Source organism: Lygodium microphyllum, chromosome 16 (assembly GCF_053477565.2).
Source record: "Lygodium microphyllum isolate KBCC chromosome 16, Lygodium_microphyllum_v1.1.10, whole genome shotgun sequence".
NCBI classification, from domain to species: domain Eukaryota; kingdom Viridiplantae; phylum Streptophyta; class Polypodiopsida; order Schizaeales; family Lygodiaceae; genus Lygodium; species Lygodium microphyllum.
In genome coordinates this window covers 122,162,264-122,188,688 of record NC_141150.1, presented here as the reverse complement: position 1 = coordinate 122,188,688, position 26,425 = coordinate 122,162,264, and the positions used below count along the sequence as shown (strand labels likewise).

Here is a 26,425-nt window from a genome sequence, read left to right as displayed (position 1 = left end):
CTCTCTCTCTCTCTCTCTCTCTCTCGCATCCCACATTTGTTTCTAGGAATCTAAACTCACCAGATTTACGTGTCTAGACTTATGTAGTTACGGTATTTCTAGTATTCGCACGTCTAGACTTATGTAGTTACGGCATTTCTAGTATTCGCACGTCTGTGCTTGAATATATCCACCATTTCTACTAGACTCATGAACTTACTATGCATCATTTCTAGTTGAATTTATATGCTTAAATTCTTCATCGTGGGCTTCTCCCATTCTTCTCCCAAATAAAAATATGGTTGCATGTGCTTCTTAATAGATTACTATGCACTTAACCAGATAATGGCGAGAAATAAGTACCAAATGCCAAGCATGGATGGGCTTTTTAAAAAAAAAATATTCTAGCAACACTTATGATGTTGATGGATAAAGTTTTAGGTTCATATTTGGGAAAAAATATAGTAGTTCTCCTTAATGATATAATGATTTATAATAAACAAAAAATAGAACACCTAGAGTACTTAATATGTGCTATATTCAATTTCCTCAAGAAGATCAAAGTATTTGGGAAGGAATCTAAATTTTGATTTTTCACTCAAAAGATCCATTACTTGAACCATATCATAACCACAAATGCTACGAAGATGAGTCTTCATAAGAGCAATGCCATTATGAGGTGATGGTGAGAGTCTAAAATCTCAAGGGCCTCTATTGCCATGTAGTCTATTGTGTAGACACTATCCTAATCGTATTTGTTCCTAAGGAAATTACCTTTGCCAACCTAGTTGGTGCATGGAGGTTTCACTCACAATGGAGTATAGGTCTTGTGATTCAAGCTCTTGGAGTGGCCCCCCTTGATGCTTGGTTTGGAGAAGAAGAGCTTGAAGGAAGCTCCTTCTAATCCTATCACTTCCTTCTCACTGCACAAGTATGGTTCAAGCACATGGGCAAGAACACTTGCGGGCTCTCAATGCAATGCATAGCTAGCCATAATGTAAACCCTACACTAGGCTCAAGCACACACACGTGCATTCAAGCTCAAGTAAACACTCATGCAATCACACAAGCAAGAAGATAGAGAGAGAGAGAGAGAGAGAGAGAGAGAGAGAGAGAGAGAGAGAGAGAGAGAGAGAGAGAAAGCAATAGACATGCTTTAGCATAAACATAAGCAATAGATTAGTCCTCCTTAACCAAGACAAGCTCATGAGAGTAGAGAGCTCTCAGAAGTATGCTTCTTCACTCTCCACAAGAGGGAGTTGAGAAAGGAGCAAAAAAGGATGGGTTTTACACAAGCACTCACTTATATAGGAGTTTTGGCCAAAAATTAGGTCTTGTCCAAAACTAGCCAAAACTCAAGTTTCTTCTAATTTGAGTGCTATCAAGGCTAGTTCTAGCTAAATTCATGGGCGGGAGTTCAGATGATTAGGAAATTACAAAGTGGAACTCATACGAGCCCGAAGATATTAACATGTGGATATATTCGCAAGGTTTGGCAGGATTTTAGATTAGTCACCCAAAATGTCAAAAAACTGTAAAACATGCCTTGAGCAATCATTTTTCGATGAAGATCCTTGTAAACTAAGGGTGCAGGTTTACATTCCCCCCTACCACACTACATTCCATCCTCGAAATGGTAGTTAGAAGAAGTGGTAGTGCTGGTGGTGATTATGGCCAGCTTTGGGGAACCTCTTCTTATCTTTGTTATTAGTCACGGTAAATGTCGTAATAATTATCGTATTTGATAGGAGAATAGGTAAAAAAAGATGATAAAATTGTGAAAAAGAAGGCCCTTATGTGTCCCATTCAAGTTCTCCCAAATAGATGAGGCATGGCAAGTTAGTGGCGATTTCACATTTGATGTGAATGGGAACACAGGCAGTGGTGAGGATGTCAGAAAGTAGGGAGATCCGTTTTTTGCAAAGTGCGCATATTTCTTGATGGATCTTGATAGCTACGGCCCTGTATTGGCCATCTCGAGCTCTAGTCATTCTAGCATCTATTGTGCTGGTGATGCGATTAAACTCATCTTGTAAGTTTTCAATGCGAAATTGATTAGCTCGCAACCTATGAGTAATTTGCTCTAGCCTTAGAAATTCGTGTGAGAATGTAGTGTTCGCTTCATAGCAACTGTACTTTTCATTACTGACATGTTGTTGTAGGAGCACTCCAAGCACACTAATGTGGAACTTGTTGAACCATGCATCTAGCCAAGGGTTTGCCATAATGGTTATAAGGCTGTTTGGAGAAAATTTGACAAGATTTCGGAAGCACCAGCTGTTTACACTTTTTGGACCTGTTTTGGGTTAGTATTGAGTGTCTAGGTCTCTTCTTGGAGTGTGGTGCATGCACACACATAATATAACATAGTGGAAAGAATTGGTTTCATACCTAAGGTGTGTATACTCTTTGAAACACCATATGAGTGTGTGGTCTGCTACATGCACAGCCCCAAAACCAAATCTCACACAATCCTGTATATGATGTTTTTGTCTCAAACTGGTGACGACTTGATATACCCCCCTAATCTATATGTTGAGAGGAACCTATGGCTGAAGTATGAAGGGAAATGGAGTTTTTTATGAGTGGCTATGACCTCTCATAGTTCTTGCACACACACACAACACATATGATGCACATGGTCACTCAAAACATGCATAGAGCACATCAACGCATAGTTAACACATAGGAGTACACACATGTAAAAGCAATAAACCTAATTCTTACTCATTTGCATGCAGAAATTGATGGAAAATCACACGACTCTCTTTGTTGAGAGCTCCTTTAGTTGTTGCATTAAAAAAATTCTCCTCAACAAAGCGAACTGGGCAGCCTCTATGCCCAGCCCATGACCAAAAATTTACAAGTATAAAAACCCACTTCCTAGGCTCACCAGGTTCAATAATCTACAAATTAGAAACAAAATCGGTTGTCCCAATATAGTTACAAAGATGGTTTTATACAAAAGATGGTTGGCCCTGCTGATCCCCAAAAATAATTTGGTCGCCCCAAAACTTGGCGGAACACAAGTATATTGTTCCACGACCAGGATACATTCAATTGTAGGAGTCTGACACAAGGTTGTAGTAATCAACACATATCAACACAATCAATTGCACACCAAAGTTGAAGTACGGCTAAATGCCTTAGGTATCCATCAAGACAGCTATTTGATGTCTTGGCAACGTGTCTATCAAGCTCCTTCTCTGGTGGTTGATCAATGGAATCAAAAAAAGCACTAGAATTAGGGTTAACCATGATGGCTACACTAGTACTAGAAGGCATATCTAGGTCCATGATCTCTATAAAATCATGAAGAATAATATCTTTGACCTCTGATGTTGTTGTCCCCACCTCCTTCAGTGTTTTGATTGGCTCTACATGCAAAATAATATCTTTGACCTCTGATGTTGTTGTCCCCACCTCCTTCAGAGGTTTGATTGGCTCTGCATCTTTCTCTTCATGTTGACGCTTCCTCTTATCATTTTTCCTTTTTTCAAGAGATATTGATTTACTATCATTAATGCAGTGATGAAAGTGGTGGCACTCACTAGCTCCTCACAGAGGTGTTTTCTAACCATTCTACCTTCATCATCATCATCTCACCCTCGGCCATGTGTGATACAACACTCAAGGCCAAAGGATTCACTAGATAAGATATACCCTCTGTTGTCTTCACACAAAGGCATGAAGACCTATCAATGCCGCATGTGTCTACTTTCGTATATTGAACAGCTCCACAATTCTTGAAGGGAGAGTCATGGCAATCCTTAAAGAACAAATGAACCCACTCTAGAATGCCTCTAGATGGTGAGCATAAATCCAAATCCCATTGTTTTTGAGGCTCTATAGTGCCATCCACCAAAGGTGGTTTGGTTCTTTTGTTGTTGTGACATCTCACCTACAAAGGTGTCCACAAAGTAATTTTTTTTACAAAGTGTTTCCAACGATCTTAAGGACCATATATAATAGCCCCACACCCCTATGGCCAAATCCATAAGAGTTATTAGTGGTCACTCAAACAAGTAAGAGGCATCTTCTCTCCTTTGATGAATAGCCCTATAGGGATTTTATTTTCAAGAATATCAACTTGTTTTATTGAAAGAAACCCCATATCTGTATGGTCAAAGAGCCATGGGACTTAATCATAACCTGATAGCCATACGACCCTTTGGCCATATGAGTTTTTAGCTGCCTTGAAAATACATCTCTATTTTAGTCCTATGGTCAACGGTCCATAAAACTCAACAAGCAAGGTTTCTTAATGTTTAAGGGCCCTTACAAACATAGCCATATGGCTCATTAAGAAATATTTCTTAAATATGGAGAGGTTTCTTTTCTATTCCTGCTTTATGCTATCCACTCAGTCATAGTCCTATGGCCAAAAAGCCATAGGACTCAAAGAGAGAGATTTCTATGAGGTCTCCTTTCTAGGCAATAACCACCCAATCTCATTATTAGGTCTCGAATGGTAATCCACTGGGCATTACGGCTCAAGAATGAAGAGTTATTACTGATGTAGAGGTATCCTTGGAGGCATAAGACCACTCAATTAGAGATATTTTTATATTCACTCATCCATATCCCTATGGCCAAAGGGCCACAAGACTCAATAATGAAGACCTCTTATTACTATAAGGATATCCATTATAGGGCTAAGAAAAATCAGTCATAGGTCTTGGTATAGAGCTTGAGTGGTCATAGTAGTTTTTTGGTGGCCACTCAATCATAGCCCTCATTTCTAGCTCCTATTGCAAAAGAGTACTAGAATTTTCTAGCCCTATGACCAGAGGGCTATAGGACTCAATCTTAGTCATTTGATGAGATAGACTTCTCTAGCCTCATGTCTTAAAGGGTCATAAGACTCAATTTTCGTCATTTGGCAATATAGTCTCTATTCCTATGGTCATAGGGACATAGGACTCAATCATAGCCATTTACCCAAGAGTGACAACTCCCTTTGTCCAGAGGACTCAATCTCAACCATTTAGCCATCGCACTCATTCAAAGCCCTATGTGACTCATACACACAAGTTTCTCTGCATCACTCATTCATAATCCTATGGCCGTTTGGCCATAGGGGTCTCTTTTCTAGGCCTATGTGTGGCTACATAGGTCTCTTTCTATTTGCCAGAGGCCTCTTTACTAGGCTTGTGTGACCGGCTTGCCATAAGAGTAATAGGGTGCTCCCTCTCTTTTGAATCTCTATCTCTTTCTCCTTTTTGTTTCATTTTCCCCCCCCTCTTTCTCTTCTTGAGTCCTTAAATTTTCTATCCCTATGCCAAAGGGCCATAGAGGTCTCTTTTCTAGCCCTATGCCAAAGGGCCATAGGGGTCTCTTTTCTAGGTCTATGTGACTAGGTTTTATTGCCAAAGAGTTTTTGAGTTTTCGCGCCCTATGGCCAAAGGGCCATTGGACTCAATCATAGCCCTTTAGCCACTAGGACTCAGTCATACCAATTTATTAACATCATTCACTCAAAGCCCTATGGCCCTTTGGCCCCATAGGGGTCTCTTTTCTAGGCCTATGTCCAGCTACATAGGCCTCTTTTCTAGGTCGCAAGGCCTCTTTACTAGGCCTGTGACATTAGGGGAAGGTTGAGGTCCATAGGGGCCCTTTAAGCTGCCATATTAAAATTTTAAACACTTTGGCTTAACTTGTTAATGTTCTTTAACTTTGGCTTAACTTGTTAATGTTCTTTAACTTTGGATGCTCTTCTTTTCTTCAAACGGCTAGAATTTCAAATTTTAAAATTTCCCACCAAAACCAATTTAAAATCGGCGGACGAGAAAAACTATATCATGTAACATATCTATGGAAAGATTTCAATGCGTAGATTCTAGATCTGTAATCTTCGCATATGTTGATCCGAAAATCAAAAAATTTCCCTCCCACTTTTCTAGAGAGAAAAAGTACACAGGGGATCTTTGAAATAATCTTTTAGAATTTCTTAAAAACCCAACATTCTTCTCCACATGGCAAACACCCATTTGCCTTTCTCTTAATCATGTTGATTAGCCCATGGCATCTTAAAGGGCCCCTATGGACCTCATCCTTCCCCTAATGCCAAGAAGCCACAAAAGTCATAACGTATTCTCTCCCTCTCTCTCTCTATGTCTATCTTTTTTGAATCTCTCTCTTTTGTATTCTCTCTCTCTCTCCCTCTCCCTCTCCCTCTCCCTCTCTATCTCTTTCTCTATCTTTTTATATTTCTCTCTCTCTCTTTCTCTCACTCTTTTTGTTTCATTATCGTCCTCTACTCTTCTTGTGTCTTATAATTTTCTAGCCCTATGGCCAAAGGGTCATAGGGTATCCTCTCTCTCTCTCTCTCTCCTTCTATCTAGCTTTTTTGTATCTCTGTCTCTATCTCTCTCTTGTGTTTCATTCTCTCCCCTCTCTCTCGCTCTCTTCTCTCTTTATCTTCTTGAGTCTTATAATTTTCTAGTCCTATTGCCAAAGGGTCATAGGGTATTCTCACTCACACACACACACACACACTCTCTCTCTCTCTCTCTCTCTCTCTCTCTCTCTTGTTTCATTCTCTCTCTCTCTTCTTGAGTCTTACAATTGTCTAGCCCTATGGCCAAGGGGTCATATGGTATTCTCTTTCTATCTGTCTCTATGTCTCTCTCTCTCTCTCCCCTTGTCTCTCTTTCTCTAAACTAGGGTGCCGGTCTACATTCCCCCTACCACACTACATCCCGTCCTCAGAATGGTGGTTGAAAGAAGAGGTAGTGCCAGTGGTGATTGTGGCCAGCTTTGGGGAACCTCTTCTTGTCTTTCTTATTAGTCATGATAAATATCATAATAATTTTCGTAGTTGATAGGTCAAAAAAGATGACAAAATTGTGAAAAAGAAAGCCCTTATGTGTCCCATTCAAGTTCTCCCAAACAGATGAGGCGTGGCAAGTTGGTGGCGATTTCACATTTTATGTGAATGGGAACACAGGCGATGGTGAGGATCTCAAAAAGTAGGGAGATCCTTTTTCACAAAGTGCGCATATTTACTGATGGATCTTGATAGATATGGCCTTGTATTGGCCATCTCGAGCTCTAGTCATTCTAGCATTTGCTGTGCTGGTGATGGAGTTGAACTCATCTTGTAAGTTTTCAATGCAAAAATGATTAGCCCGCAACCTATGTGTAATTTTCTCTAGCCTTAGAAATTCATGTGATAATGTAGTGTTGGCTTCATAGCAGTTGTACTTTTCATTACTGACATGTTGCTATAGGAGCACTGCAAGGACACTAATGTGGAACTTGTTGAACCATGCATCCATAGCCGAGGGTTTGCCATAATGGTTGTAAGGGTTTGCACCAGTTGTTTACACTTTTTGGACCTATTTTGGGTTAGTATTGAGTGTCTAGGTCTCTTCTAGGAGTGTGATGCATGTACACACATAATAAAACATAGTGGAAAGAATTGGTTTCATACCTAAGGTGTGTATACACTTTGAAACACAATATGAGTGTGTGGTGTGCTTTGTCTAACACAATCGTGTATATGATGCTTTTGTCTCAAAATGGTGATGACTTGATATACCCCCCTAATCTATATGCTGAGAGGATCGTATGGTTGAAGTATCAAGGGAAATGGAGTTTTCTATGAGTGGCTATGACCTCTCATAGTTCTTGCACACACACGACACATATGATGCACATGGTCACTCAAAACATGCATAGAGCACATCAACGCATAGGAGTACACACATGTAAAAGCAATAAACCTAATTCTTACTCATTTGCATGTAGGAATTGATGAAAATCACATGACTCTCTTTGATGAGAGCTCCTTTAGTTCTTGCATTCAAAAAAGTCTCCTCCACAAAGCAAACTAGGCGGCCTATATGCCCAGATCCCATGACCAAAAATCTACATATATAAAAACCAACTTCCTAGGCTCACCAGGCTCAATAATCTACAAATTCGAAACAAAATTGGTCCTAATATAGTTACAAAGATGGTTTTACATAGAAGATGGTTGGCCTTGCTGATCCCCAAAAATAATTTGGTCACCCCAAAACTTATCGGAACACAAGTATATTGTTCCACAACCATCATCCATTCAATTATAGGAGTCTTGTCGTAATCAACACAATGAATTGCACACCAAACTTGAAGTACTACTCAATGCCTAGGTATCCATCAAGACGGCTCTTTGATGTCCTAGTAACCTATCTATCAAGCTCCTTCTTTGGTGGTTGATCAATGGAAGCAAGTATTAGAAGCAAGGTCAACGATGATGGCTACACTAGTGCTAGACGGTATATCTAGGTCCATGATCTCTATAATCCCTCTCTATCTCTCTCTCTCTTTATCTCACTCTTTTTGTTTCATTATCTTCCTCTATCTCTCACTCTTCTTTTGTCTTATAATTTTCTAGCCCTGTGGCCAAAGGGTCATAGGGTATTCTCTCTCTCTCTCTCTCTCTCTCTCTCTCTCTCTCTCTCTATCTTTCTATCTAGCTTTTTTTGTATCTCTTTCTCTATCTCTCTCTTCTTTTGTTTTCATTCTCTCCCCTCTCTCTCTCTCTTCTCTCTTTATCTTCTTGAGTCTTACAATTTTCTAGTCCTATTGCCAAAGGGTCATAGGGTTCTCTCTCTCTCTCTCTCTCTCTCTCTCTCTCTCTCTCTCTCTCTCTCTCTCTCTCTCTCTCTCTCTCTCTCTCTCTTGTTTCATTCTCTCTCTGTCTCTCTTCTTGAGTCTTACAATTTTCTAGCCGTATGGCCAAGGGGTCATATGGTATTCTCTTTCTATCTATCTCTATGTTTGGACCTCAAAAGGGCCCTTTAGATTAAGGGGTGATTATGAATGGGCCAATAGGAAGAGGATGGTGGTAACAATTGGGGCCCTCCACAGAGTAGGGGGAAGTCTACTTTTCCAGCCTCATTATGTCTTTGTCCCTAGAGAGAAGGAAGGGGGTAGGGGGTGGGGTTAGGTAGGGGGAGTGGGGGGTTATTAAATGCATGCACTTTTAGCCCCACCAAAAAATCTTGTGCATAAAAAAACCCTAGTTTTTTTTAAATGAAACTTTTTCAAAACTTCACTTTTTCCCTCTAAAACTCCCTCCCAACCTATACTATGGTCAAAAAAGGCATTTCCTATCTCTAATATCCCTCTCCCAAGCTCCCTTTGATTGCAAGTAAACTTTTTGTTAGTCCACATCCTCTCCTTCCCATTTTCTCTCTCTAAACCTCTCAAGCTCTCCATTGTTGCAGCAAGCAAGCTTTCTATACCTCTCTATTGCTAAGAATCATCATCTCCTCTGCACCCTAAGCCCTCCATTGCTTCTCCACACTCAAGCTCTCCAAGTTTCCAAGTGCACCATCCCTCCCAAGCTCTCTATTGCTTCTCCACCCTTAAGCTCTCTCAAGCTCTCCAAGCTTACAAGCTCTCTCAAGCTCTCCTAGCTTACAAGTGCACCATCCCTCCCAAGCTCTCCATTGCTTCTCCACTTTCAAGCTCTCCATTAGTGCACCTAATCTGAGGCTCCCATGGTCTCCATTGATGCATACATCTCAACCTCTCCTTTAGTGCACCTCACCAAAGCTCTCCATCGAAACTCTCTCCATCAGCTCTCTCTCAAGCTATCCATTGCTGCCACAACCTACACTTCACCAAACCTCTTAGAAGCTCGCATTAGCTTTCTCAAGCCATACTAGCTCCCCCCTTCCTCCATTCAAATGACCACCCCGTGCACACACCATCAACTTCCAAAAGATGAGATTGAAGAACTTGTGTTGCATAACACACGGAACAATGGTGGAGAATGGGTAGCAACAGGGTTCGAGAGAGGCTCTTGGGTTTACATGCAACCCACAGCAATTGGCCCTTATCGTGTGCGGCAACGCGATGTATTAGACCAACATTGGAAAGGGAGGCTTCTTGGATTCAAGGAGAAGAAATGTGCGGAGTGGTGGCGATTGTCCATTGGATTATCGGACATACATGTACGTAATAACATTTGACAAAGGGCATTCTCTATGAATTCTAGGTTTCTTGTTTCGTGTATCACATTGTTGCTCTTCGACTTCAATATAAATCATTGCATGATTACTTACTTTGGTGCTTTTGTAGTCATCTTCCCCTCAAGTCTCGTTGAAGAGCAACCTCTCCAAAGTCTATCAGGTACATTCACATTGATTTATACGAGCATTAGGGAGGTGATGTTCGCTAGAATGCCTTCATCATAGCTCAATCAGAGGAGGGTATTCTTTTATTCGCATACGTATATTATTCCTAAGAGAGCGGGAGAGTATGGTAAACTCGAACCTCTCTCACCACCTGATCTTCATAGCTTAGAATGGCCCCAACTAGATGCTTGGTCAGTGTTTGCCCTCAAGCATAAGACCAGTATGGATATTTGTTCATCAATGAAGTTTGGAACAACGCCCAAATCTCTGGGTTTGAGTTGGTGTTGCGCAATCCATGTATTTGTGCACATTTTTCATGACCTTCCATTCAGCCAAACTACTACTATGTTTGTATACAAGGAGGTTGAATTTGAGCTTTTTGAGGCATTACTTGGTGAGAAATGTGCAATTGTGGAGGAAGGATTGCACAATGAGTACACTTATAGATGCAACATGGGGCAAAATATTAGCATAAGATACCTAAGATCTCGCACAACATTGTATATTCGCTTTCATTATGAGCATTGGATGCTTAAAAAGGGTAAATGGATTCCTCTACAGCTTAATGAGGGCAAGATATTACCTGTTTTTCTCCATGATTTGGATAAAGCATGCAGCCTTCGAATGGATGAATGCTTGGGGGATGCTTGCCATCAAGACTGAATTCCCCTTAGACAACACTGCTGACCCCTGAGTGACATGCTCCTCCCCCTTGGTGATTCTGTACTAGAAACTGTCACCCTCATGAACTAGGAGGTCGAGAATGTAGAGCAAGACCTAGTGTCAGAAGAGGAATTCATGGCCATCCAAGCATTGCTCATTGCAGAGGACAATGCACCCCCTGCCCGACTCCAAACTAGAAAAAGACACCACACACAAAAGGTCTTCCATTAACCTCAACACGAACAAAGAGGAAGACGATTTGGATGAGGTAAACAAATGCCTTATGTCACTTAGTACAGTTTGGTTTTTACTGCTAGTGCTAATATGTCTTGTACTTGGAGAACGTAATTGACATGGACGCATGGGCGAGCCACGCGCAAGGCATTCGGCCCACAAGCGGCCATCGTACACTATATCGAGAGGATGCCAAAGGAAGATATTGCCATCCTGCACATAGACTTCACACCCTTCGGCCGATTCTATGTATGGGCAGTGAAAGCCCTCTCAAAATTTTTGTGCCTCTCCCCTATAAGCCAAGGGGCTAACTATGTAATCCTAGTGAGGAAGGGTCTAGCTATAGGTACCTTTAGCACAGGATTCCGGGGTAAAGTGCTTGCCCACATAGGGATACACCAAAGCTTAGGCAGTGATGATCTTGATGCCATGACCAAAACCCTTTTGCTTGCTAAGGTCCCTAAAGCCAAGCGGCATCGCACAAACTTTGTAAATAAACTTTTTGGAAATGACAGTCGAATGTAAACATGATTTTTAATGAAAACACATGTTTTGTTGCACAACTTCTATTCATTCCTTTCTATTCAGTTGAAATTAAAGTTATTGCTTTGATATGGATGATACGAGACTTGTGCACTGATAGACAGGTATGTGCTGGTGATGAATTCTTTTTTTGTCAACTGCTAGGGGCTCCTGTGTGGCTGTAGGGGCCTTGGCCAGAGAGTCGCGTAGATCAGCCATCCAAAATCCTTGGAAGGCTGATTAATGGCCACATAGGAGCCCCTAACAGCAGACAAAAAAATAAATTCATCACCAGCACGCCGATCGGTGCGCAAGTCTCGTGTCATCCGCAAGAACTTTTGTAGATGAGAAAAAAGATCAAAACAAGAATTTTGAGCTAGAGTGCTCGTGTACAATTAGTTAATTACACAATTGAAAAGGAGCTAGAGCACTCTGACATAGTCGTAGACAAAAGTATTTTTCATTACAGAAGGAAGATTACATTTGAGGTTTCTAATTACGCTTGCCTCTAATGCGCCGTCGTCCTGGAGTTCGTAGTGTATGGCTGCCCCACGTTACGATCTCTTCTTTGTGTGGTACTGACGTGGAGGCCCTGTCGGTCTCATCGGGTCTCCATGGGCATTGAGTACCTTGGAGCGTGTTACGGTTTTGCACATTTGCACGTGCAGTTTGCTTAGTGCATGCCATGTGAGGAGAAGTATCGTGGGTGGAATGTTATGAAGTTGTGAGAGAATGAGGTTTTAAATCGGAGGTGGTCGTTCACATTCGGCCACCCACTAATGTCCACCCTCCTCGGGGGGGTTCACGCGGTACACCAATTTTAATTCAAAAATGGCATAAATTGAAAATTTCTTCAAAGATACAATATGGCCTTAGGAGTTCCTTGCCCATATTTTGCCTACACGCACCCTAGTTTGACGCTAAGTAGCCTATTTTTAGTCCTATATTCGATGTGTTAGAATGGCATACCATATAATGGGTTATGCTTGTTTCACCCCAAGCATTAGTGACTATTGTCATGAACTTGACTAGACGATCTTGAAACTTTGTACGCTGTTGTTCCATTGTACTTGAACGAGACATTAGCTTAACCATTTTGTCAAAAGATGCCCACACTTGCTTTCTTCGATTATCGACCATTGGATTTGGATCGTTGTCGGTGGTGCACTTGCATAATTCCTTCCACATCTCCCACATCTACTCTTCCAACTGCACCTCATCATCTTCTCTGTCCTCATGATGAGCTCTTGTCATCTTTGAGGGTGGCCTTTGAAGAAACCTTCTCGCTTTTGCACCACTCATGGATACTTGTTGAGAAATCTCATGAGTGACGCTAGAGTTTTTGTTAGCCACAATGGAAACATTTCCACCATGACACCCGATTGAATTCAGAAGGGCCTCTACTTGGGTCAGTGCATCTGTTGATCTTTCATTGGGCTTCATGGTGAATGCATAATCAATATGAAGCTTCAACAAACGATCAAATATATGCATGAATGCATGTAATGTGCAGAAATAAACATTACTGAGTCGGAAGTCAATGATAGGATTCCAATCACTATCCAAGCATGCCCTGTCTAGCTTGTCAAGCATGGGGCAGCTCAACACAGACGTGTCCCATTGTCTTTCTACATCCTCACCCCCACCGCCATCTTGAGCTTCCGGCTGTGCGGTGGTGCTTTGTTCTAGTCTCTTCCCTCGTGAAGTGACATTTTGACCCTTCGTTGGTTTCTTGTATCCACGAGTATAGAATGGGCAAGGCAACAAAGAATTGGCACCTTGCTTGCATCCAAGCAAGCACTTAATTGTCTTCAAATCTCCGCCCAAATGCCACTCCACTTCAAATGTTCCAAATCTTTGAACATCCAACTTCTCGCCTAACATCATTTGAGCACAAATTGTCTCTGGTATATATGGAATTCTATCAAACATCCAGTGGAGTACCTCGTGCATTTCTTTGGGAACTTTGAATGCACCTAGCCACCATATCTCCTTCTCCGATTGGACACTAAAAGAGGGTCTATCTGGAGCATCGAATCTTCTCGCTTTGCACAGAATAAGGCATCATTCATGAGTGTTACGCTAATCCTCTCAGGCCTTTGACCCTTAACTATTTGAGACACACTCATCCAGCTTCAACACAAAAGCCAACTTCTCTCCTAGCACTACAAAACATATAGGTCATACATTATAAGAACACAAATGTCATACATTGTAAAAATGTGTGCCCTCACCTACTTAGAGAGCATTGCTTGTTGAAGTTTTCTCAGGTCAACAAAAATATTATTGAACTTTGTATATTGATATCCATCTGCCTCTGCAGATGCACTTGATCCATTCCTCGACCCCGAGCGCTTTTTAAAAATGCCAGGGATGCACATTGTGCCTTCAACATGCAGATACTCCCCTAGGCGAGAAAAACATCTTAACTACTTACCTTTCGGGCAAGATGAATCCTATGTGGTACAAGAAAGAAGTATCGAGTGATGCCATGCTTGCGTAATGCATCTTTCAAGAGTTGATGGACCGCTTGGTATCCCTTTGTGCTAATGCCCACATCGTCACATGCAATCAGGACATCAAGCTCAGACACTATGTTGGAAAATTTTTGCATTACCTCCTTAGTGATTGCATCCCTCATGCGCTTCGACTCTAATTTATGGAGGAAGGAGATGATGTCTATTGGCTTGAGGCATCTCAACATTAGATATGCACGATCAGTGCAGGTCTCACTAGCACACACCTCTTGAATAAAATTTCTGAGATTACATCAGCAACTTGTTAGTGTTAACATGAAAATGTATGTTTTAATTGAAACTTGATGGGAAGAGTATGCTCACTTAGTTGCTAACACTCTCCTCTTGCAAGCACCACCACCGAGCGCAAGTGTCTCTATAGAACTAAAGGTCCGTTTACGCTCCCTTGCTCCCAGTGGAGTCTCTTTCATTCATTGAATGGTATTCTTCAATTGCGCAATGGTACTCGACTTCTCTTGAACTTGTGTGAGGTGCCGACCCCAACTCGGGGAAGACTAACCTTTGACAGCCTAATAGACTTTTAGTACGTATGCGGTTGATGACCTCCCTCATCCCGACTGGAATACCAAAGGGATTACGAGCAACCAACGTAGTCTATTATCTACCTCGCAAGGGAAACGCGGTCTCTTAAAGCCTCTAACTGTTAATCAAGGTTTGTGACCTTAAGATTACAGTAAATAAACCTTGCACTTGGCTCATAGAGTTAACACCTTTTTCCCCATCAAGTGTGAGGCATGGCTATTAACCTTTCCCCTAAAACAAGTTTTATTTGGGTTCTCATCCTTACGGTCTCCTATGGATCTAGAATTGTTGGAAAGCTATCCGACTTATCGGATCCACCCGACCATGAATCGGAGTTGTCGGGACTACCAATTCCCCACTTTCCTTGAAGGGTCTAGTGTTTCCTAATTACTACCACACTGTTTTAAATATACAAACAGGTTCCTTTACTTTATTTATGATACTTTGTTCATTAAAACAGCCTTTCAAACGTTTCAGACAAGATAATACATTGTTTACCGAAAACAGTCCCTACTTTGATTTAAATTCATTATTCAATTACAATCATTCATTTTTATTTAACGGCGCTGCCTCCATCGACCTTTCAGCCTTTCTGCGTCCCAACATGGCTTGTCGAGGCGTCCGAGTTCATTCACAACACAACCCTTTCCCGGGCTTCCAGTGCCTTTCCATCGCACAACCCATCCGGGCTTCCAGTGCCTTTCCATTGCACAACCCATCCGGGCTTCCAATGCCTTTCCATTGCACAACCCATCCGGGCTTCCAGTGCCTTTCCATTGCACAACCCATCCGGGCTTCCAATGCCTTTTCATTGCACGGCTTTCCAAGCTCCTGCGCTTCCAATCGACTCGGCCTCAAGCGCTATGCTAATACACCGGAAGATCTAAAATCCGGCGGTACCAATGAGGGTAGCTAACATCTCGTCCTAAGCAACTAAAGGTTTTTAATTGACTCATAGCCCGCGCTAAGTCCCCTTGCCCCTCGGAGATGCTCCTCGCTTGGCGGGCTTATTGGCACCACTCGTCTCTTGCCCAAGAAAAACGAGCAGCTTATCCCATCTCAAGCTACGATGCACTAGCCTTCCATAGTGGGGAAACGCCCCAATGGGGTGGAGGTTTAATTAAATTAGCTCGATTTTTAACTCTAATTAAGTGATTTTCTACCCTTAATTAATTCAAAATTAGATTTTCATTATTTTCCCTCGATCCTTACACTAATCTTCACACATGGTACTCACATTACTTTTTAATTTTAAGATTATCTAATTTTCCCTAATTTCTTTTCATAATTAGAAAAAGTAATTAATTTTTAATAATTAGATATTAATAGATTTTTGAGCATTTCCTTATTGCATCATACTTATATGCTATCTAATTTCGCAAGAAAAATATCAATTCTTGCTAATTGTGCATAATTTTGCTAATCGTGATTAGCGCTCGCTAATTACAATTTGCCAAATTAAGCATAATTAGACACACACACACACATAGAATGCTTTTATATATTACATTGAGTGTATAAATGCTCATGCATGCTTTAATTAAAGAAATTGACTAGATCCGTAAGAGGATTTTGATTAATGTAGAGAGAAGGAGAGTATTTGAGCTCTAATTGAGCTTAATTAAGAGACTAAGAAATTAATCTAGTGCTGAAATTCATTAATTTACAGCAATTAAGAGGATATGCAACTTGAAAATTACAACATTACCTTAGCGCTTATGGTCCTTGCTCCTTCGCTGTCAACTTCTCTCTAAATCTAATGAGCGATTAGGAAATTAGGGTTTTCCCTAATGTGAAACCCTAATCTCACAAATCCTAACCCTAATTTCTCTAAAGCGTAACCCTAAATTTGCTCTCAAATTTTGCTCTAAAATTTTCTCTAAAAATGGCTAAGGATGGGGTCTTTATATAGGGGAGTGCAGGGCCTTAGTGAGAGGGTGTTAGGAGCAGTTAATTGAGCCCATTCTCTCTCTAGAAGAGGCGCCTTCTCACATGCTCCTGACACTTGGCAATGGTTGCCTCATGCACCACACATGCCCAAGCCATGTGCCCAAAACCATGGTTTTTGCCCTAAGCCTTTTCACCATTCAATTTTGCATTATTCCCAGCAATTCCTCATTAATTGAATTGAGTCTAATGTGCACATACTTTGTCCGTTTTCCGATCCGTTTCAACCAATGAGTATGCACACACATATAGCACAAGACTCCTTTGGGAATACGGTAATTACTCTTCAAAAAATGTACAAAAAGAAAGCCGAATTTGTACACTTTTAAAAACTCAATTCTCTTTAAAGTTCTTGTAAGAAAAAGATTCGGAATAGCACAACCTCGGGTTAGGATATTACATTCTCCCCAACATAAGGACTTGAGATGTCCTCATCTCGCAAAGAACTGAGGGTAATCCTTGAGAAGTGAAACTTCGTCTTCCCATGTCGCATCCTCGGTTGGGTAGTCCTTCCATTGTACCAAATGCTCTCTTAGGATTCGGTTCCTAAGAATCCTTTCCCGAGTCTCCACTATTCTTTCAGGTTGTAACTCAAGAATACTCTGACTTGGCATGACAATCTGTTCATTGTCAAGTACATGATATGGGTGCGGTATGTAAGGTTTTAACAGACTTACATGAAAAACATTATGTACCTTGAGATGTGCCGGTAGGTCCAGTTTGTAGGCTTGGGATCCTATCCTTTTGGTAATAGTGTAGGGTCTACAATACCTATCCTTTTGGTAATAGTGTAGGGTCTACAATACCTTGCACTGAGCTTCTTATACTTCCGTAGGGATAGTGAACTTCTTTTGGGTCGTACTCGAAGGAAAACTTTCTCGCCCTCTACAAATTGTCTATCCGATCTCTTCATATCAGCGTACTGCTTCATCGTAGTCTATTATCTTCCTCGCACGGGAAACGCGGTCTCTTAAAGCCTCTAACTGTTAATCGAGATTTGCGAACTCAAGATTACAGTAAATAAACCTTACACTTGGTTCATAGCGTTAACACCTTTTTCCCCATCAAGTGTGAGTCACGGCCGTTAACCTTTCCCCTAAAACAAGTTTTATTTGGGTTCTCATCCTTACCATCTCCTACGGATCTAGAATTGTTGGAAAGCTATTTGACTTATCAGATCCACCTGGCCATGAATCGGAGTTGTTAGGACTACCAATTCCCCACTTTCCTTGAAGGGTCCAATGTTTCCTAATTACTACCACACTGTTTTAAATATACAAACAGGTTCCTTTACTTTATTTACGATACTTTGTTCGTTAAAATAGCCTTTCAAACGTTTCAAACAAGATAAGACATTGTTTACCGAAAACAATCCCTACTTTGATTTAAATTCATTGTTCAATTACAATCATTCACTTTTATTTAACGACGCTGCCTCCATCAGCGTTTCTGCGTCCCAGCATGGCCTGTCGAGGCGTCTGAGTTCATCCACAGGACAACCCTTTCCCGGGCTTCTAGTGCCTTTCCATTGCACAACCCATCCGGGCTTCCAGTGCCTTTCCATTGCGCGGCTTTCCGAGCTCCTACGCTTCCAATCGGCTCGGCCTCAGGCGCTATGCTAATACACCGGAAGATCTAAAATCCGGTGATACCAACGAGGGTAGCTAACATCTCATCCTAAGCGACTAAGGGATTTTTAATTGACTCATAGCCCCCGCTAAGTCCCCTTACCCCTCGGAGATGCTCCTCGCTTGGTGGGCTTATTGGCACCACTCGTCTCTTGCCCAGGAAAAATGAGCAGCTCATCCCATCTCAAGCTAAGTTGCGCTAGCCTTCCAGAGTGGGGAAATGTCCCAATGGGGTGGAGGATACACCCATAGGACTTATTCACACGACCAAAGCCGTCCATTCTACCCGGCTGGAGAGAATTCAATTTTACCCATTAGAACTTTCTTTATTTAAAAAATTTGCTTTTTTTGCCAAACAAATTTGGGAAATTCAAACACTTCCATTTGGGAAGATCAAACATTCTTTTGAATTTAAAATACTTTAAAACACATGCGCGAGTTTCGTGGGACGATTGTCTGCATTTACCGTCAAGGTTTCTCTCAATTAGTCCCTAGGCTAAGACTAAGGTCGCGTATGCAATGCCTTTAAATTATGACATTCATTTAATTCAAGAACTTCGTGATTGAAAGCTTTTCCACTCACCTCGTGTACATTCGTAGTAGCGACGACATTGTGTGTAGTGGCTGCTCCCAACGCTTCATGTTCGCGGCTAGTTCCCGCTTCATTGTGTATGAACTCGCGAGTGAGTTTTGGGGCCATTTTTCACTCTCACACAATAATAAGCTGACAAGGAAAATTAGAAAAAACTAACACAATTTTCGCATATAGATTGAGGTTAACGTAGAGTGAGAATATGAAATTTCGTTACAATTACCTTATTATTTTTGAAATTTAATCTAATTTCCAATTTTTGAAATAAAACTAGAATTTCCTAATTTTCTAGGTATTTTAATGTAGATTTTATTAATTTTTGTATCTTTTTTAATTCAAAAGTCATTTTTAACTCAAAAATTTGATTAAAAATTCCTAAATATAGCAAAAATTATAGGAAAATTTCTCTAAATTCTAAAAATTCAGACTTCTCCAAAAATTTCTAGAATCTTAATTTTATTAATTTTATTTAATTAAATTAGCTCGATTTTTAACTCTAATTAAGTGATTTTCTACCCTTAATTAATTCAAAATTAGATTTTCATTATTTTCCCTCGATCCTTATACTAATCTTCACACATGGTACTCACATTACTTTTTAATTTTAAGATTCTCTAATTTTCCCTAATTTCTTTTCATAATTAGGAAAAGTAATTAATTTTTAATAATTAGATATAAATAGATTTTTGAGCATTTCTTTATTGCATCATACTTATATGCTATCTAATTTTGCAAGAAAAATATCAATTCTTGCTAATTGTGTATAATTTTGCTAATTCTAATTAGTGCTCGCTAATTATAATTTGGTAAATTAAGCATAATTAGACACACACACGCGCATAGAATGCTTTTATATATTACATTGAGTGTATAAATGCTCATGCCTACTTTAATTAAAGAAATTGACTAGATACGTAAAAGGATTTTGATTAATGTAGAGAGAAGGAGAGTAATTGAGCTTAATTAAGAGACTAAGATATTAATCTAGTGCTGAAATTCATTAATTTGCAGCAATTAAGAGGATATGCAACTTGAAAATTACAACATTACCTTAGCACTTATGATCCTTGCTACTTCGTTGTCAACTTCTCTCTAAATCTAATGAGTGATTAGGAAATTAGGGTTTTCCCTAATGTGAAACCCTAATCTCACAAACCCTAACCCTAATTTCTCTTAAGCTTAACCCTAAATTTTGCTCTAAAATTTTCTCCAAAAATGGCTAAGAATGGGGTCTTTATATAGGGGAGTGCAAGGCCTTAGTGAGAGGGTGTTAGGAGCAGTTAACTAAGCCCATTCTCTCTCTAGAAGAGGTGCCTTCTCACATGCTCCTGAACTTGGCAATGGTTGCCTCATGTACCACACATGCCCAAACCATGTGCCCAAAACCATGGTTTTTGCCCTAAGCCTTTTCACCATTCAATTTTGCATTATTCCCAGCAATTCCTCATTAATTGAATTGAGTCTAATGTGCACATACTTTGTCCGTTTTCTGATCCGTTTCGACCAATGAGTACGCACACACATATAGCACAAGATTCCTTTGTGAATGCGGTAATTACTCCTTCAAAAAATGTACAAAAAGAAAGCCGAATTTGTACACTTTTAAAAACTCAATTCTCTTTAAAGTTCTTGTAAGAAAAAGATTCAGAATAGCACAACCTCGGGTTGGGATATTACATTCTCCCCAACATAAGGACTTGAGATGTCCTCATCAGGCAAAGAATTGAGGGTAATCCTTGAGAAGTGAAACTTCGTCTTCCCATGTCGCATCCTCGGTTGGGTAGTCCTTCCATTGTACCAAATGCTCTCTTAGGATTCGGTTCCTAAGAATCCTTTCTCGAGTCTCCACTATTCTTTCAGGTTATAATTCAAGAATACTCTAACTTGGCATGACAATCTGCTCATCGTCAAGTACATGATCTGGGTTCGGTATGTAAGGTTTTAACAGACTTACATGAAAAACATTATGTACCTTGAGATGTGCCGGTAGGTCCAGTTTGTAGGCTTGGGATCCTATCCTTTTGGTAATAGTGTAGGGTCCACAATACCTTGCACTGAGCTTCTTGTACTTCCCTAGGGATAGTGAACTTCTTTTGGGTCGTACTCGAAGGAAAACTTTATCGCCCTCTGTAAATTGTCTATCCGATCTCTTCGCATCAGCGTACTGCTTCTGCCTGTCGCAGGCTGCTTGGATATCCTTGCGGACAGGTCTCGTTTGCTCAGACATGTCTTCAATCATTCTCTTTGAAGCTTCTACTCTCAGGGTTGGATCATAAAAATTTAGCAGTGAAAGACATTCCTAGCCGTAGAATGCACAAAATGGAGTCATACCTATGCTTCACTGAAGTGACGAATTATAAGCAAATTCCACTAAAGGAAGGTATTGGATCCATTTGGTAGCTTCTCTGTTACAGTAGGCTCTCAGAATATCTTCAATCACTTGATTGACCCGCTCTATCTTTCCATCTGTCTGTGGATGGTAAGTTGTACTAAAGCATAACTGAGTTCCGATAGCGTGAAATAAGGAAGTCTAGAACTTCGATGTGAACTTAGCATCTCGATCGCTAATAATCCGCTTTGGTAACCCGTGTAATCTGAAAATTTCATTTATGAAAAGACGGGCGATATCAGAAGCAGTGTGCGTCACCTTAACTGGGATACGATGAGCTACTTTAGTCAGCATATCAACCACTACCATGATTGAATTAAATTCTCCTTGTACACTAGGTAATCCTGTGGCAAAGTCCATGCTTATGAATTCCCACTTCATTTCAGGTATGTCTAGAGGCTGAAGCTTTCCGAGGAATAGAACTCGTTCTGCTTTGTTCCTTTGGCATGAGAGACATTGTCGCACGTAGCGTAAAACATCGCCTTTCAATCCTACCCAATGATAACTTTTCCTAATTGCATTTAGCGTTTTTGCATAACCTGGGTGTCCTGAAGTTGGAGTATCATGGGCTTCGTATAGGATTGCTTTCTTCAAAGAAGGTTCCTTTGGTACACACAACCTATGTCTAAAGTATAGACATTCATCATCACAAGCATAATTCATGATCAACCTCTTCTCCTTATCATTGCTCCTTCCTTCCATAACCATCTTTAAGAACTTCTTGTATTCTGGATCTGCTCTGGATGCTTCCTTTACCTTGTTGATGATGGGGTTGTCGAGTACCGATATTGCTCCATTAAACGACTTCCTGCTTAAAGAATCTGCTACCATATTCTCCTTTCATGTTCTATAAACAATATCAAAGTCGAATTCCTGAAGAAGTTCTACCCATCTTCGCTGTCGCATATTCAAAGTGGGTTGCGTAAAAATCCACTTTAAACTCTTATGATCGGTGACAAACTAAAACTTTTGCCCAAGAATGTCTCCATAACTTTAGTGCATGAATGACAGCTAAAAGCTCTAAATCATGGGTCGAATAATTCCTCTCATGAATTTTCAACTTTCGGGAAGTGAAAGCGATTGGCCTCCCTTCCTGAACAAGAACTCCTCCTACGGCAATTCCACTAGCATCAGTGACCACTTCAAATGGTTTAGAGAAATCTGGCAGCTTTAAGCATGGAGCAGTTGTGATGTATCCTTTTAACTCATCAAAACTATCTTGGTGCTGTGGCTCCCATACAATCCTGTTTCCCTTTTTAAGAAGGTTTGTCAACGGTGATGCAATAAGAGCATAATCCTTGATGAAGGTTCTATACCATCCGGTGATACCCAAGAATCCTCTCGTTTCACTCACGGTTTTGGGTTGAGGCCATTCAACAATGTCCTTAACCTTAGCTGGATTAACTGAAATTCCTTCCTTAGACATGATGAATCCGAGATAATCAATCTGAGGCGTGAAGAAAGCACACTTGCTTTTCTTCGCGTATAACTTGTGTTGTCGTAGCAGTTGTAATACTTTCCTGACGTGCTCTTCATGATCTTCCTCTGTCTTTGAATAGATTAGGATGTCATCAAAAAATACTAGAACAAAATCGTCCAAGTATGATCTGAAGATATCCTGCATTAGTCGATTAAATGTTGCTGGTGCGTTTGTCAATCCAAAAGACATTATAGTAAACTCGTAATGATCGTAACGCGTATTGAAAGCTGTCTTTGGTATATCTTCTTCTTTCACTCAGATTTGATAATACCCTGACCTTAAGTCGATCTTTGAAAATACCTTTGCTCCGTGAAGCCTGTCAAGTAGTCTGTCGATTCTGGGAATCGGGTACTTGTTCTTGACTGTCACTTGATTTAACCCTCGGTAATCGATGCAGAGACGAAAACTTCCATCCTTTTTCTTCTAAAAAAGAACTGGTGCTCCCCATGGTGAATTACTTGGTCAAATGAACCCCTGTTCAATCAACTGTCGTAATTGTTCCTTCAATTCAATTGCTTCAGGGAGAGACATTTTGTACAGCCTTTTTGAAACTGGTTCACTTCCTAGAAAAACTTCTATCCCATGCTCTATCTCACGAGAAGGTGGTAGATCGGTAAGATCTTTAGGAAAAACATCTGAGAACTCTTGAAGCCATACAGGTTCGTTCCTGCATTTTGAATCATCAGTTTTATTGATCTTTACTACGAAGATTTGCTGCCCTGACCTTGCTCCTTTAAGCAAACGCTTTGCTTTGACTAGATGAACTTTGGATTTCCCATTTTTCCCTTGAACTAAGGTTTCCTGCCCTTCATTATCCCGAAATGAAAAACTCCCTAAGGCACAATGGATACTTGCATGAGTGGCAGTAAACCAATCCATTCCCAAAATTCCATCATACACTCCTATGGGTAGCATTCAGAAATAAGCTGACGTTGATTTCCCCCCTAATGCAAAGTCTAGGGTTCCCACTGCGTGATGAGACACGACTTCCTTTCCGTTTGCTAACTCTACTGTCATTGGTTTGACTTGGTACTGATTCAAACCCAATCTTCTTAAGCATTTCGGAGAAAGAAAAGAATGGGTACTTCCACAATCGATGAGAAGCTGAAATTCCTCACCTTGGCGGTTCACAAGAGCTTGGATTACTGCGTATTGTTGCCGCGCTCCTGGATTATCAATAGCTGCAAAAAGACGGTTCCTTCCATTTTCTTCATTCTCCAGTGTCGGTTCCTCTTCAATTTCTTGGATTCGAGCAACGCGACCATGCCCTCTTCCACGGGCTCCAGCTACTCTTCCGCGGCCTCTTCCTCTTCCACCCACTCATCCTCCTTGTCGAATTGGTAAGGCTGGACCTGGTTTATACACATTTCCAGAGACTGCTGCAATTTGATTTACAAGCCTGGGGCACTTGTTCCAATAATGCCCTTCTTCATTACATTCCCAACATCTTCCTCTCTCTTGAACCTAGATCCTTGACCCAACTACATAAACTCTAGGATTCGGTGGGGGTACCGATCCCATGTTGATCCTCTGGTTGCTGTTCCTGTGGACTTGAGTCGGCGCACTAAAATTCATCTTCTTAAACCTCCAGACTTCTGTTGCTCTTTTGCCAGTGGCTTTGCTCTAATAAGAGCATCCTTCAAAGATACGGGTCGCATGGCTTCTAGTCTGGAATCCAAAGGTGCATTCAGGCCCTGACAAAACCTTGCAATCTGTTGTTCACTTGACATCTGCGGTGCGTAACGTCACAGTGTCACAAACTTAGAATAGTACTCCTCTAGAGTCATTATCCCTTGACGGGGACTAAAGAATTCGTTCATCTTTATGGTTTGGTGAGCGAGAGGTAAGTATCTCTCTTTTACAGCCCTCTTGATCTGCTCCCACGTCTGAGAATTCTCCGTTACTCCTTGGTCCCAACAGTGCTGTTTCCACCATAATTTGGCATCATTGGTGAGTCGAAACATGCCAAGCATGGATTGGTTCGCAGCTGAAGTTCCTGCAGCTGTGAAGTAATTATCCATTGCTTTCTGTCCATACTTCCACGTCTCGCTCAATGTCCTTGCCTTCACCCTTGAAGGGGGGTGGTTGCATCTGCTTAAGCAGGAGCTTCTTCTCTTGGGTTTCTGTATACAGTGCCGGGGCGGGTTCATCCTGAGTCCAACAGACTAGGGTGAAAATCTATTTATTTAATGTAACACACAATTCTAAGACTTAAAGGTACACAATTAAGAGACATCTTTAAAAATCCACTCAAGACAGTTTTATTTCATGAATTGTCTTATTACAAAGCTTTACAGGCTCTCGGCTCTGTCTTTATTACAATCTCATAAAGATTTTCTATGGGTTAACACTACACCCATGCCATTTCGAAGCTTCCATTTCCTTAAAAATAGGAGGTTCTACCATTACATCCAAGATATGTGGCTGCACGATCTTCAATAGGGATGAATGAGAACAAGCGCACGATCTTCAATTCTTCGGTCCATCGCATGCGTCGAAGGTTTGATGAGATATGGTCAATGCGATCCGCTTGGATTTGGTAATAAGTTGCCCCTCTACTCCATCCCATCGCCCTGAACATACGCCAGCGCCTATACGGATCCGCAAATGGGAAAGGACATGATATGCTCTCAACAATCCTCATCATCTGCTCTCGAACATTGAGGTCAGAAGATGCACAAGCAGCTATCAACGTGATGTTAAATATGTAAAACCTGCGATACGCTGCATCCGAATCCTGACCAAGAATTTCCGAATCACTCTTAGTAACAAATCTCTAAATACAAAAATTCTCTTAGAATAAAAACCAAGACTTCTAGTCTAACTTACGGCTCTAATACCACCTGTGAGGTGCCGAACCCAACTCGGGGAAGACTAACCTTTGATAGCCTAATAGACTTTTATTACGTATGCAGTTGTCGACCTCCCTCGTCCCGATTGGAATACCGAAGGGATTACGAGCAACCAATGTAGTCTATTATCTACCTCGCAGGGGAAACGCGGTCTCTTAAAGCCTCTAACTGTTAATCGAGATCTGCAACCTCAAGATTATAGTAAATAAACCTCGCACTTGGTTCATACAGTTAACATTTTTCTCCCCATCAAGTGTGAGGCACGGCCGTTAACCTTTCCCCTAAAACAAGTTTTATTTGGGTTCTCATCCTTACCGTCTCCTACAGACCTAGAATTGTTGGAAAGCTATCCGACTTATTGGATCCACTTGGCCATGAATCGGAGTCATCGGGACTACTAATTCCCCACTTTCCTTGAAGGGTCCAGTGTTTCCTAACTACTACCACACTGTTTTACATATACAAACAGGTTCCTTTACTTTATTTACGATACTTTTTTAGTTAAAATAGCCTTTCAAACAAGATAAGACATTGTTTACCGAAAACAGTCCCTACTTTGATTTAAATTCATTGTTCAATTACAATCATTCACTTTTATTTAACGACGCTACCTCCATCGGCGTTTCTGTGTCCTAGCATGGCCTGTCGAGGTGTCCGAGTTCATCCACAGCACAACCCTTTCCCGGGCTTCCAGTGCCTTTCCATTGCACAACCCATCCGGGCTTCCAATGCCTTTCCATTGCGTAGCTTTCTGAGCTCCTGCGCTTCCAATCGACTCGGCCTCATACGCTATGCTAATACACCGAAAGATCTAGAATCGTGCGGTACGCTTCCAGTGCCCCTCGGAGATGCTCCTCGCTTGGCGGGCTTATTGGCGCCATTCATCTCTTGCCCAAGAAAAATGAGCAGCTCATCCCATCTCAAGCTACGATGCGCTAGCCTTCTAG

The 26,425-nt window shown here is 41.0% G+C and overlaps 1 pseudogene; it reads right to left on the bottom strand.

Moving 5' to 3' along the window:
* Nucleotides 1-12,728: 12,728 nt before the first annotated feature.
* On the bottom strand, nucleotides 12,729-20,984 carry LOC148023333 (uncharacterized; annotated as a pseudogene).
* Nucleotides 20,985-26,425: the final 5,441 nt, after the last annotated feature.